Genomic DNA, 14,816 nt, shown 5'->3' with positions numbered 1-14,816 from the left:
CCTTGTTTACCCTCACCAAAGTTACATGATTCTAATAAATTCTCCAACACTGGCAACTTTTCTGAAGATAGTCAATAAGTCAATATGATATAGTAAAACATGGTCATCACAATTGCATCTTTAAATTATATTACAAATTCAATCTGAAAAAAAGTGCAGGTAGGTTATGTTGAAACCCAGTTACTTTACACTTGCAGACTGTAAGAAGTGTGTTTCTCAGAAACTGTGTTCACATATATAATTTTGGGTGTTGATAAATAAACAAGACTAATGTACATTATCATAAGGTATCTGTCATTGGCTGCAGTGTGTTATAAAGCTGACCAACAGCACAGAGTGTTTGTTTAAATAAATTAGGATTCTCCAAGGCTTTGTACCAGGTATTTTTTTGCACAATTATGGATCAAACAATATACCTATTTTTTATTGTCTCCTGCTCAATTTCTAACACCCAGTGTCCCTAAACACATTAACATGTAGATTCTTTTTCTGTTTCTTTCCAGTTCATGGAAAGTCCATAAAAGTAAAATGCTGCTCCAGAAGCTGAGGACGAGGACCAGGATTTGAGGCTGTGGTGGAGGATTGCGGTGCCAGGCCAGCCTTGCTTCTGATGCCAGTGACTGCTGGAAGCCTAAAAGTGGGTTCATCCTTTCTCATGCACATATACAGGCAGGCACCTAGAGGGCAGAGAGACTCTTAAAGTAACCAGTGGAAATGGGACTGCCAATAGTGCTCAATGGTATTGTTCCAACCCAGCAAGTATATGACCCTGAGTTCAAGTGCCAGAACAAGGAAGGAAGGAAGAAGGAAGGAAGGAAGGAAGGAAGGAAGAAAGGAAGGAAGGAAGGAAGGAAGGAAGGAAGGAAGGAAGGAAGGAAAGAAGAAAGGACTGTCACAAAGTTACCACCATAGTGACCCTTCATCTTAAACCCACCCTTGGAAAGGCAGAACTACTACTTTGAAAAGAACATTGTCTTCCCATATATTGGGAAAAATAAAGTACTTTCTCTATGTCCTCCCCTAATACGTGAGCCATCATAGTAAACAGGAAAAAAATCCTTTTGGGGTTGATGGAAGATGGCAAAGGATAGAGGTGGCCCTCAAAGACCAGGGCAGCCCACTATCACAGGTGGCAACAGAGAAACAAAGATGCAGAACTCAGCAGGCTTCTTATCAGAGCTTACTGGACCCTGATTCCTGGAGCTGGGCTTTCCCTGTAGGACTTAGAGCACCTTGCTGTGAGCTTGCTCTATGATTGGGTTGTGGCTTCCCACACAGGCCAGATGCTAATCCTCCATGGATTTGAAGCAGCAGGTCCTTTGGTATTAGTCATGCTGATCAATTTTAATTGAAAAAGAGAAAGCACTCATTTTGTAGAGTGTGGCACAAGGTGCATCCACTAATGGAGCTGCTAGCAGGAAGCCAGAGGATTTCCTACTTGCGTCTCTCCAAAGCCTCTCCTCACTTGATGAGCTCCACATTCTGAAAGGAATACACACTGAGTAAAGAGGGAGAAGAGGCCTTGGTGACCTGCTGGCTGACCGGCGTAATCAGGTCAGCTCTGCTTGTTAACATGGAGACGGAGGTCACAGCCCCATCACATTTTGTGCTGAGACCCTAAGGGAAAATGAAGTTGGACAGTTGATTTGCTGAACCACTCACCAAAGTTCAGGGCTAAGCATTTCCATTTCTCCCTCCAGCAGATCCTAACCCTGGACCTGAATTTCCTGTGCCCACCGCCAATACCAAACCCAACAATTTTCCCTTACCTGCTTTGAATAAAATGATTTTCCCTCCTTCCCTCCCTCCCTCCTTTCCTGCTTTCCTTTCTTCCTTTCTTGCTTCCCTACTTTTTGTGCCCATACTGAGGCTTCAACTTGATCCTGAGTTTTTTTCATTCAAGGCTGGTGCTCTAACATTTGAGCCATCTCCTCACTTCTGCCTCTCTGCTGGTTACACTGGAGATGAGACTTTCACAGCTTTCTTGTCTGGGCTGGCTTCAAGCTGGTATTAGCCTGCCGAGTAAATAGGATTACAGGTGTGCTCTCCTGGCAGTGATTGGCTAAGAAGATCTTTCTTGAACAGACCTCTTTCCTCCTTTTTGTAATTCCTTCTTGATCTTCAGATTTAGAGTTCTTTTAACCTAGCAAAATTTCTGGAAAGCTTTGCTGAGCTGGTTCATTATTTTGCTCAAACATCATTTTTTTATGGAAGACCTTTCTGAAACACCTGGCCTAAAATCCTCCCTCCCTTTATCATCAGCCAGGACCACATATTCTTGCTAGAGTTCTTTATCTCTTTGTTTCTTTATTTACTAGCTATTTTCCTCCCAGAATATGAACTCTATAGGAAGAGAGTTTATCTTCTTCTGCACCAGGGAGGAACTACTGCCAGAAATGCGTCTAGCACATAGTAGTTGTTCATCCAACATTTGCGGCAAAACAAATCTGCAAGTGGTATAATTACTAGCACTGAATAAATCAGTAAATTATATTTCAGAGATGCCAACCAAGTTGTCTAAAGTTAGCTCACTATGTACAAGCAAAAGGCTGTGGATAAAATGTACCTAGATTGGACTTTAGTTGCACAGGCCGATTCAAGTCAGAGTCTTCTTGTCTTGGAATTACTTCATCATTTCTCCAGGAAATTTAATGCATTCCTATAACCTCTCTGCTAGAGAAAAAAATTGAATCAGCAACTAATTATTTAGACAGTTTCAGAATTCTCTGAGATCAGTCTGAATCCTGTCTTTCTTACCTATGGCTTGGCAGTTAAAAATAATTGAGCAAATGAAATATTAAAAAGAAACAAAACATTCTACCCTCCTGACATTGATGATTGGGAACATAAAACCCACACTATTCCTGTTCTCATGGTTGTTTGTTTTTCAGAACAGTTCTCTTGACATGTACTTCATATACAATGCAATTTACCATTAGTATGGGTCAATGTTTTTGGAATATTCACAAACAGGAAACCTTCACCATTATTGAGCATTTGTATCACCCCCAAGAAATCTCTGAAGCCATTGGCAGCCATTATTTTGCTTTCCCCCCAGAGTCTGGAACCCCATGGTTTACTTTCAGACTCAATTCTTTGCAGTTAATATAAATAGAATCATGTTGCGTCTTTCTCTAGGTTTGTTAATATTTTAGTTGTGTTAGTTTTTTGTTTCTTTATAAGATCAAATAATACTCCACAAGTCAGTTAGTTTAGCTGTTCATCAGCTGGGGGGTGTGGGGTGTGCCCACAGTTTGGCTTTTATGGTTTATGTGATTATAAACATTTGTACATAAGCTTGTATATAAAAATAAGATTACAGTTAGCAGGGCATGGTGGCTCATGCCTGTAATCCTACCTACTCAGGAGGCTGAGATCTGAGGATCAAGGTTCAAAGCCAGCCTGGGCACTAAAATGTCCATGAGACACTTATCTCCAATTAATCACCAGAAAGCCAGAAGTGGCTCTGTGGCACAAGGGGTAGGGTGGTAGCCTTAAGCTAAAGAGTTCAAGGACAGTGCACAGGCCCAGAGTTCAAGTGCCATGACCGGCAAAAACAAAATTACATTTACCTTGAGTATATACTTAAAAGTTAAATTTATATATTTGCTTTTAAGGAAATATCAAGCAATCCTCTTTTTTTCTTACCTTCATTTCTCCCTCTCCCCATCTCTTGAAAACTTTGGGGTTTAAATTCTATGGTTTCTTCCCACTTAGCTTTAGTTTATTTTTTCAGATAGATTCTCATGATTTTTGCCCAAGCCTAGGTTCCAATTTTAATACTCTTGCTTCTGTCTTCTGTATAGCTAGAATTACAGTCATGAATCACCATGCCCAGCTGGTCTTAAACTACAATCCTTCCACATCTGCATAGCTGGGATTATAGGCATGAACCACCATACTCAGCCTTCAAACCATTGTTTAAAGATGTCATACTGTTTTGCCATTTTTTTCTCCAATTGTTATTGTCATATTTTGGAAAGATTACATATTAAATATTGTGTTACTCTTGCTCCTTTGTCAAAGATCAGTTGACTAGATATACAAGAAACTATTTGGGGGGGGTTTGTTTTATTTCACTGCTTTGGTCTGTTTTATTTTACACCAATACCAGATTGTATTAATATTGAAGCATGAACTTTTAAAGCTTAGTAGAATCAGTCCTCCAACCCTATCCTTCTTTCACACTGTGCTTTACTTCTTAAAGTATATTTTAACATTTGCTTGTTGTAGCTGCACCTTTTCGTTGTGAGACCTTGATTGGGGTTACATTCAGTTTATGGATCAAGTTGGAAGGAACTGAGACCTAGACACTACCGAGTCTTCCTACAGATGAACAGCAACTATCCCTCTATTCTTTCATCAGTGAACATGGAATAGCTCACCATTTATTCTTTTTATCCATGAAAATGAAATATCTCCCCATGTATTCTTTTTTCCTGGGGCTTGAACTCAGGCCCTGGGCACTGTCCTTGGGCTTTCTCAAGGCTTGAACTCTGTCACTTGAGCCCCATCACCACGTCTGGCTTTTTCTGTGAAAATGATACCAAGGAATGGAAATCTAGGGCTTCATGCATGCTAGGCAAGCACTCTACCATACCACTAGGCCACACTCCTGTCCCTCCATTTATTCTTTTTATCAATGAACATGGAATAGGTCTCCATTTCTTTAGGTTTTGTCTCACATAGACCTTTATATATTTTGTTTTACTTTCACATATTTGATTTTTTGATGTACTAAAGTAAATGATAATCTATTTTTTTGCCAGTCCTGGGCTTAAGCTCAGGACTGTCCTTGGATTTTTGTCAAGGCTAGAACTCTACCACTTGAGCCTCAGCACCACTTATTGCTTTTTCTAAGGATGTGGTACCAAGGAATTGAACCCGGGTCTTCGTGTATACTAGGCAAGCACTCTACCACTAGGCCAAACTCCAGGCCTGATAATGTATTTTTTAAATTTCAAATTCCACTTGTTCATTTCTGGAATGTAGGAAAGCATGGACTTTGTACATTAAACTTTGCTTTAAATGTTTACATGCTCCAGAAAAGAGCCTGTCACAAGTGACTTGTACTGAAAAAATCCAATCATGTGATTCTTGTCCTTGCTCCTGTTGATGTGTTGAATTATATTAACTGATTTGCGTATGTTGAACCTGCTTTGCCTCCCTGTGATGAATCCTGTATGATCATAGCATATAATTTTTTTTGAAGAGTTGCTGAAGATGCTTGGCCAATATTTTCCTTTTTTTTCCTCTTTTTTTAAAATATATTTTGTATTGTAATTAATAAAAGGGTTACATGATATCTGCCAGATAGAGGGTGCATTAATTCACTTACATTGATACCCTTTCATATGTCTTGGTACCCATTACCCTCCCCCCACCCCCCATTCCCCCACCCCCGTCTTGGTTTTCCCCATTTCCCTATAAAATTTCAAATAACCAAATACAAATAAATTCAATGTATCAGATAACAAAGTGAGATTCTGTAACTATATGAGATACCCAAGGGACAGCAAAGGAGATGAGAGATAACATAGTAGATTAAGGACAACAGTGGGACTGCATTAAACTGCGGAGCTTCTGTATGGCAAAGGACATAGCTAGTGAATTAATTAGGAAGCCTACAGAGTGGGAGAAGATCTTCACCCAACCAAACAACAGATAAAGGCCTCATATCTAAAATATATCAACAACTCAAAAAATTGAATCACTCCAAAACTAGTCTCCAAAGTAACAACCATCCCATTAAAAGATGGGCCAAAGACTTAAAGAGAGTCTTCTCTGAAGAAGAAACAAAAATGGCCTATAGACACATGAAGAAATGCTAAACATCTCTGGTCATAAAAGAAATGCAAATCAAAACAACTTTAAGATTCCACCTCACTCCAGTTAGAATGGCCAGGATCAGGAAAATGAATAATAACAGATGCTGGAGGGGATGTGGCCAGGAGGGATCACTACTACACTGTTGGTGGGAGTGCAAACTCGTTCAACCACTATGGAAAGCAGTATGGCAGTGCCTCAAAAGGCTAAATATAGAACTCCCCTATGACCCAGCAATCCCACTTCTAGGCATTTACCCAACCATCCAGAATCTAGGGCATACTAAACCCACTAGCACAACAATGTTCATTGCAGCATTATTCACCATAGCAAAGATATGGAACCAACCTAGATGTCCCTCAGTTGATGAGCGGATCAACAAGTTGTGGTATTTGTACACAATGGAATTCTATGCTGCTGTCAGAAAAAATGACATCGACCCATTTGTTAGGAAATGGAAAGACTTAGAAAAAAATCCTATTAAGTGAAGTAAGCCAGACTCAAAGGAACATAGGCTCAATGGTTTCCCTCATATGTCATAATCAGTAGAAACCTTGGGCTCTACTAGCAGAGATTTACAATAGAGCAAAACCTAGATACATAAGGCCATATAGTATGAAGCTAATTGAAAGGACCTCCAGGATATTGAAACATTGGCCAGTATTTTCTTGAGAAATTTTGTGTCAATATTCATCAAAGAAATGGGTCTAGAGATCAGTGGAAGATGATGGCAGTTCAGTGTGTCTTTCTGGGCTCTCGCCAAGATACCAGTTCTAGCATTGTAGGAGAAAGTTCATATCCAAAGATCCATTCTAAGTAAGCTTTAGCACCACAGAGATCGCAGTCAGAGAGGAGAAAGGCAGGAAGCTGGCGCAAGAAGACAGCGTGGAGCGACCCTAGCTAATTGGAGCTGCCAGGGCAAAAAAGCCTCCCTCCTGAACCTGAGCAGACAGCACATCTCAGCAGCGCAGACCTGTGGGCTCCAGACTGAGCCACACAGAGCCTGCGCTAGCCCAGGGCCCTCACCCGGCCATTGCACGGATCTTCCAGCTCCACGGAACCGGAGAATCCAGCAATTTGTGAGTACCTTCATGGACATTTCCACTTCTGCTCACAGACCGGCATTGGGAAGGAATCCCCTCCCCCACCAGCCAAGAGCAGCGCCATCTTCACTGATGGCAAAGACCCTGCCAAACCAACTGCAGCCTGAGAAGTGGTGCTGGCAGTGCCATCATTCAAAAGGGCAAAAGTTTTCCCAGAGGCAGCTTAGCCCCTGGCGCTAGCCGAAGTTCCTCCCCCTGGGCAAGGCTGTGTTCCTGGTAAACAAAGCCACTCACAGCTTCACCAGCTTTTATTATTTTCTGCCCAATCAAGCAAATAGATCAGAAAAACCACACGGCCAAATCACAAGAGAAAAAGACTTTTTGAAGTGTTTGGATCCCCAATTTAATGGAGACACAAGTTTCATATCCCATTGCCCCTCCCCGCAAGAACACACTGAAGAATACCCCCCATATTTTTTCTACCTTTTTTCATTTTCATTTTTATGTGTTCTTCTTGGTTTTTTTGCCATTTTATCTCCACCTTTTTTTATGTTATGATTCTTTCTTCCCCCCTCTTCCCCCCCCCCCCCCCCCCCCCCGTTTTCCTTCTGTCATTGTGGTCTCCTAGAAACATAGTGACAGCACTGAGAACAGACTGGATACAAATGATATTTTTATTGATACAGTCATCTCCCTTTTAAACTCTGGGTTCTTAGCCCTAGTATTTCTTGTCTAAGAACTCACAATTTTGTAGGATCTCCCGGCACCTTTTTTTCCTGTTTTTCTTTTCTTGTTTGTTTATTTTTACTTTTTAAAAAATTTTGTCATTGAACTCATCTATATATACTTCCTCTTTTCTTTATATATTCTTCTTATTGTTCTTCTTATTTTCATAAGTTTTATTTTATTTTTTCTAAATTTTGTACTCAACTATTTTACCTTTCTACCACCCTAGGAGAGTTATCCTTATGCTATCCCCTTTCTTCATTACTATATTAATCTTACACTCCTACATTACGCTTTTCTTACCTCCCCTCTTGTCTTTCATACTATTTTTCTATCTCTGGTCCTCTGTTCATCCTTCAACTTTTATGATGCAGGGATCTACAGTGGATGGTTGTTGAACAATACTGTATATCTAGGTGTTCAATTATACTGTAGCTCTAGAGGGACTTAAATACAATAGAGATTGGATTGAGGGTTTGTTTTTAGTCATAAAACAGTGAATGGTGGTGGTATTAGATCAAATCAGAGAAAGGCTGTATATGTGGGACTACATTAAACTGCAGAGCTTCTGTATGGCAAAGGACATAGCTAGCAAATTAACTAGAAAGCCTACAGAGTGGGAGAAGATCTTCACTAACCATACAATGGACAAAGGCCTCATATCTAAAATATAACAACAGCTCAAAAAATTGAATCACTCCAAAATTAATGTCCAAAGTAACAACCATTCCATTCAAAGATGGGCCAAAGACTTAGAGTATTCTCTAAAGAAGAAATAAGAATGGCCTATAGACACATGAAGAAATGCTCGACATTTCCAGTCATAAAAGAAATGCAAATCAAAACAACTTTAAGATTCTACCTCACTCCAGTCAGAATGGCCAGGATCAAGAAATCTAATAATAACAGATGCTAGCAGGGATGTGGCCAGGAGAGATCATTACTACACTGCTGGTGAGAGTGCAAACTCGGTCAACCACTATGGAAAGCAGTATGGCTGTTCCTCAAAAGACTAAACATAGAACTCCCCTATAACCCAGCAATTTCAGTACTTAGCATTTACCCAATCATTCAGAAACAAGGACATACTAAATCCACTAGCACAACGATATTCATTGCAGCCCTATTTACCATAGCAAAGATATGGAACCAACCTAGATGTCCCTCAGTTGATGAGCGGATCAACAAGTTGTGGTATTTATACACAATGGAATTCTATGCTGCTGTCAGAAAGAATGATGTGGCCTAATTTGTTAGGAAATGGAAAGACTTAGAAAAAAATCCTATTAAGTGAAGTAAGCCCGACTCAAAGCAACATAGGCTCCATGTTTTCCCTCATTTGTCATAATCAGTAGAAACCTTGGGCTCTACTAGCAGAGATTTACAATAGAGCAAAACCTAGATACATAAGGCCATATAGTATGACACTAAATGAAGGACCTCCAGGATAAGGAAACAAAAGCCATATAATGAGTGATTGTTTTCCTTAATGTACTGTTATCTCTCATCTCTTTTGCTGTCCCTTGGTTATCTCATATTGTTACAGTATTTCGCCTTGTTATCTGATATATAGGATATATGCGCATTTGGTTATTTAAATTGGATAAGGAAGGGGGGAAAACAAGATGAGGGGTGGTGGTGGGGGGAGGGAAATGGGGACCAAGACATGAGAAAGGATATAATATATGTGAAGTAATGCACCTTCTATCTGGTGAATATAATGTAACCCTTCTATTAATTACAATAAAAATATATGGAAAAATAAATAAATCATAAAAATTTTAATTTCTGCACCACTCCCTCCCCCCCAAAAAAATGGGTCTATAGTTCTCTTTCTTTGATGAGTCTCTGTCTGGTTTTGGAATGAGTCAACCATAGAATACTAATTTAAGGCTTCTAGTTAGACCTTGTTTCTTACAACATTCATATTTCCATGGACAAATCATATAACCCCAGTGTGGCTATATTTTGCTGACTTTCCAGCTGAAAGACCTTTGGAAAATAAATTTCTGTTGTTTATAAGCTATCTGGTTTGTGGCATTTTGTTATAGCAACACAAATGAAAATCAGGTGGAGTGCTTAGGTTTCTTGCTTGTGAGAAAGAAATTTTCTCAACTAATTCCCTCATGGGCTCTTGCCAAGAGGTAATGAAAAAATATTAAAACAATCTCACTTATTTTTATCCTTAAAAATGTCCTCACATATTAGGTGATTTAAAAGAAGTTACAAATATCAATGCCTAATTTCCAAGAGCAATTCAGTTAGGTTTTAGAAATAGTGATGGATGTCAAATACCAGATAATTAGGCTGTGAGAAAAGAGTAGGAAGAGAAATGGGTTATAGGCTAATAGGCTTCCATAAGCCTATTCAAATAACAGTCACTGTTTATAAACTGCAGAAATTCTTCAGACTGTGTATCAGTGATCACCTTTTTCTGGGCAGTTGCAAGTGCTATGGCATGAATGTTTGCTCCCAATTGCACACACAGTCAACACATGAAAACCTAATTCCCAGTGCAATTGTGTTAAAAATCCAGACCTTTGGGATGCCATTAGATCACAAACCAGGAAGGGGTCCAGGCCAGATCCTGAGCCTGCTGTACCTTCATCAGAGATTTCCCAGCTTCCAGGATGTTGGGAGAAGCATGTCTGCTGTTCACAAGCCACCTAGTTGCACTTTTATTAGTTATGTGACAAGCATAGCATACACACTAATTCTAGCTATCACCTTTAATTAGGACTCAGAGAGACTGAGTATTTCTCTCCTCGGTCTTCGGAATAAGCACTCAGGATCAAAGAACTACGTTGTGTAAATAATTTAAATAGATACCTATGTTATTAAAGTAGGCATTCAATATTGAATATGAAAATGGTTTTTTTCAGCCTTTCAATTTGGTGACTACTGCTTATGTGAGTGGGTCCGTGCACAGAAATAAAAAGGATACATGGCACAGTCCCTGTTCAGGGATGGGGATGAGCCTACACTCCTGTGCAGGCATTCTGTAATCCCCCCACTCTCCTGGGATGGAGAAGATGGGAGGAATATCTCTCTACAGTAGCTTAGTGGTTCATGCCACAAGTTTTAACATCTGCCACAGGACAAACAAATCTGTTCCTATTTTTCAAAAGGAAAAAAAAAGAAGAAGCAAGTGTTCTCCCTGACCCCAGATAAAAGTGGCTTGGAATTCAACAAAGCATGTGATAAGACATTAGACAGATCTTAAAACTTCCTAAAAAATAAAGATCATTGTTCCAAAGAAAAAAGCATTTCATTTATGCTTGTGAGAAAGGGATCTTAAGAAAAACAATGTAGTTCATATATGCCATCACAAATAAACAAAAAGAAAGCCCGGTGCAATGCTGTTTTTTTTTTGTTTGTTTTTGTTGGTTTTTTTTTTGTCAGTGCTGGGGTTTGAACTCAAGGCCTGAGTGCTATTGCTGAGCTTCTTTTGCTCAAGCTAGTGTTCTACCACTTGAGTCACAGCACCACTTTCAGCTTTTTTCTAAGTAGTTTATTGACCATACCATCTCACAGACTTTCCTGCCACAGCTTCAAACCACAATCCTCAGATCTCTGCCTCCTGAGTATCTGGGATTACAGGTATGAGTCACTAGCATTTGGCACAATAATTTCTGAGGATAGTAAAGAAGTCTATCAGAAAAATCTGACAACAAAATAGAAAGCTATAGGATTTCAGCTGTGCACCAGATTTTCAAAAGAAAGTTTAAACACAAGGGGAAAATGGATTGAAAATAAGACAGACTAGACCTCATGGGTTAAATTTCCCTTCATTTCCTTTTTTTTACTGTAATTAATAGAAGAGTTACATTATATTCACCAGATAGAAGGTGCATTACTTCACAAACATTGATACCCTTTCTCATGTCTTGGTCCCCATTTCCCTCCCCCCTGCTCATCTTGATTTCCCCCCTTCCCTATCCAATTTCAAATAACCAATTAAGCACATATAAAATATATCAGATAACAAGATGAAATATTGTAACAATATGAGATAACCAAGGGATAGCAAAAGAGATGAGAGATAACATAGTACATTAAGGAAAACAATCACTCATTATACGGCTTTTGTTTCCTTATCCTGGAGGTCCTTACATTTAGGGTCATACTATTTGGCCTTATGTCTCTAGATTTTGTTCTATTGTAAATCTCTGCTAGGAGAGCCCAAGGTTTCTACTCATTATGACAAATGAGAGAAACCATTGAGCCTATGTTCCTTTCAGTCTGGCTTACTTCACTTAATATGATTTTTTCTGTCTTTCCATTTCCTAACAAATGGGGCGATGTCATTCTTTCTGACAGCAGCATAGAATTCCATTGTGTACAAATTCCACAACTTGTTGATCCACTCATCAATTGAGGGACATCTAGGTTGGTTCCATATCTTTGCTATGGTGAATAGTGCTGCAATGAACATCATTGTGCTGGTTTCCACATGCCTATAGGTTTTCCTCCAGACTCCTGGGAAATAATGCCAATGATTTTTCCCCCTTCTTAAAATAATGTTTATAGATCTTGCTTCAACTCACTAATCCATGTGTACTTTATTCATCTGAAATTCTATTGAAATGGAAAGCATATCCTTGTATTGCCCATCAGATGAAATATGGATTCCATTAGTCAATAAAAGTACTACTAAATATCCATCAAATGAACACACAGCTATACCATTCATGATACTTCCTTTCTAAAACGGCTAGATACCTACAGCAGAGAGCTCCATCATTGGATCAGATTTCTTTTCATGATCTGTTCCCTTTAATGATCTCTGCCCACTGTATTAACCTTTGCCCCTTTATCATCAGACTTCTCTGAGATGAGCTTTAGCAGTTACGTCCAGGTTTTGTATGCTGTTTGTATGGATGAATCTCTTTTATTTCAATCCTGACTTCTCCATCAAGACAACACTTTACTCCTGCATGATCTCTATTCCCCAAGGAGAAGACCTCATACCAAGATGTTGGGAGATCATGTAAACAACAATTTTACAAGGAAAATAAAGCTGAATAGAAGTTAAGACTCTACACAGACTATGCGTCACATGTCTATAATACTAGCTACTCAGAAGGCTGATATCTGAGGATCCCAGTTTGAAGCTAGCCCAAGAAAATAAAAGTCCTTAAGACACTTACTTCAAATTAACCAGAAAGAAGCCAGAAGTGGAGCTATGGCTCAAACCAAGTAAGAGTACAAGGCCTTGAGTTCAAGTCCCAGTACTAGTATACACACACACACACACACACACACACACACACACACACACACACACGAACTCAAAACAGGAAGCTGAGGAGTGCAGTACCTAGGCAGAGGCCATTGACTTGAATTTAGTGAAAATGAGCATAGTATTTTAAGAATCAATGATTTAGGATGACTAACCTCACACTGAAGAAGTATAAGACAAAGGAAATCATATATTTATGACCAGAAGTTGAAGAGTTGACAACGTTTTCTTTTGAAGTGAATCCAAGCTTTGATAACCCTGCACACACAAGTTGTATTGCAACAGAAGTGAAATTGGGTTGCTTTAACCACCATATTGGACACTCCACTGACATGGAGCTCAGTGGCATGAAAATTCACTCTTGGTTGTGCACAAATGTATTGCCTGACCTTGCATTAGGATAATTTTTCAAAGGACAAGATGTACTATAAATTGAGAAAGAATCACACTTTTTCCCAAATGCCAGTATAAGGCAGATATTAAGATGACTCTGTTTGCACTGGAGCTCCTGAAATAAGGAAGCTGTTGGCTGGCTCTCTCTGCTCAGATTTGGTTTCGCTTTTCTATTTGCTACAGTGATGTTCATAATAAAATGTCAACAAAGTAGAAAGGAAGTCATACCTGCCCATAAGATGTGCAGAATAAGTGTCCCTTCTTAAGACAACATTGGCAACTCAGGTATATACATACCTGATTCTCTCATAGGAACAGGCATCCTGTACAGGAGGTGAACTAACTTTTTAGTATTAGTTCCTTTCTTTGGGGCTGCATTCAAGAAAGAAAAGTTGTCTGTGTCTTCCCTGACTTTAGCCATAACTAATTGAACCTTTTACATCAAAGCCATAAAAAGGGAAAGCGATAGATATCTCTCACTTTGTTAGCTATTGTTTTGTCCCATATTCGATGCTTGTTCATTTCTCTGTCAAACATCAAAAAAGACTGGAAATCATAGAGTTTACTCCGTATCTACTGACTGCAGCAGTCCTACCTCAAAGCATAGAAGGGTCAGGTTTTGAGCCAAATATTTCTCTACTCCCTCTCATTGAGAAGGCACAGAGAACAAGTCACATTCTGTCCCCACTTGCAGTCCAAGAGTGACCCTTTATTACTACTATCAGTTCTCTTCGATGGAGAAACTTGGGCTTTATCTAATACATCAGTTGCTACAGGTGTCTCTCGGGCTGTCTTTACACCTCCAGCCTTTCCTTTTCTAGACATTACTGAAAATGTAAGTAACATGAAGTTGATAGGATTGTATCATGGATGATACATGGTGACAAGCATACAATGAATATACGCTGAGTATTCCCCTGTGTGCACCCCACCCCTGAGGCAGTTACAAATGAACTTCTGCCTACTGCGATGGTCTTAGGTAATAATGGACTGGCAACATTCACCTTCAAGAGGATTCATGTAACATTTGCATGTTGAAAGTTTCAACACAAACTTGTTTGTGTTTGTATCACAAACACACACACACGCACAGACACACACACACACACAATCTTCTGATTGCTTGTGACACAAGTTAGAACAAGAAGAGTTACCTCAAGACACTGCTGTCACAGTGGGAAACATCAACTGCTAAATCATTTGATGCTTGAGAGGGCAGATGACGCGGCTCATTGGACGGCTCACCCTTAGCCCACCAGCCTGGACTGAAAGCTTTGCATGGCCCTTAATGATGTTATAAATATTCAAATGGTGGCTAAAAGTCCCCCTATTCCTGGTAGACCCCTGGTTTACTAGTTTGTATATATGTAATGATACAATGATATGAGATTCTTTTTTTCTTTATTCTGGCAGTTTTGAAATCAACTATCATGGCAGGGATAGTCATTTTCCTGCAATGCTTGTAAGTTTGTACTTGAGCTAATAAGCATGGTAGGAGTACGTAACTGGGTCCACCATAGCTGGAGAAATACTGGCATGTATCTACTAGCAATGAAGTTTTAGGTTCCCATTTGAATGACTGTGTG

General features: G+C 39.5%; 1 long non-coding RNA gene across 1 annotated transcript in view; it reads right to left on the bottom strand.

The window, feature by feature from the left end:
• Positions 1–416: 416 nt before the first annotated feature.
• The window catches only part of LOC150064113 (uncharacterized), a 39,665-nt gene continuing 25,265 nt past the window's right edge, over positions 417–14,816 (bottom strand). The window contains exons 2-3 of the long non-coding RNA XR_016535112.1: positions 2,567–2,673; positions 417–677 (exon numbers count right to left, since the gene is read on the bottom strand). This is a non-coding gene — a long non-coding RNA (uncharacterized LOC150064113). The remainder of the gene's footprint in view (positions 678–2,566; positions 2,674–14,816) is intronic.

The sequence above is a fragment of the Megascapheus bottae genome, chromosome 4 (genome assembly GCF_031878675.1).
Source record: "Megascapheus bottae isolate mThoBot1 chromosome 4, mThoBot2.hap1, whole genome shotgun sequence".
In the NCBI taxonomy this organism is placed as follows: Eukaryota; Metazoa; Chordata; class Mammalia; order Rodentia; family Geomyidae; genus Megascapheus; species Megascapheus bottae.
This window is presented reverse-complemented; position numbering and strand designations above follow the sequence as displayed.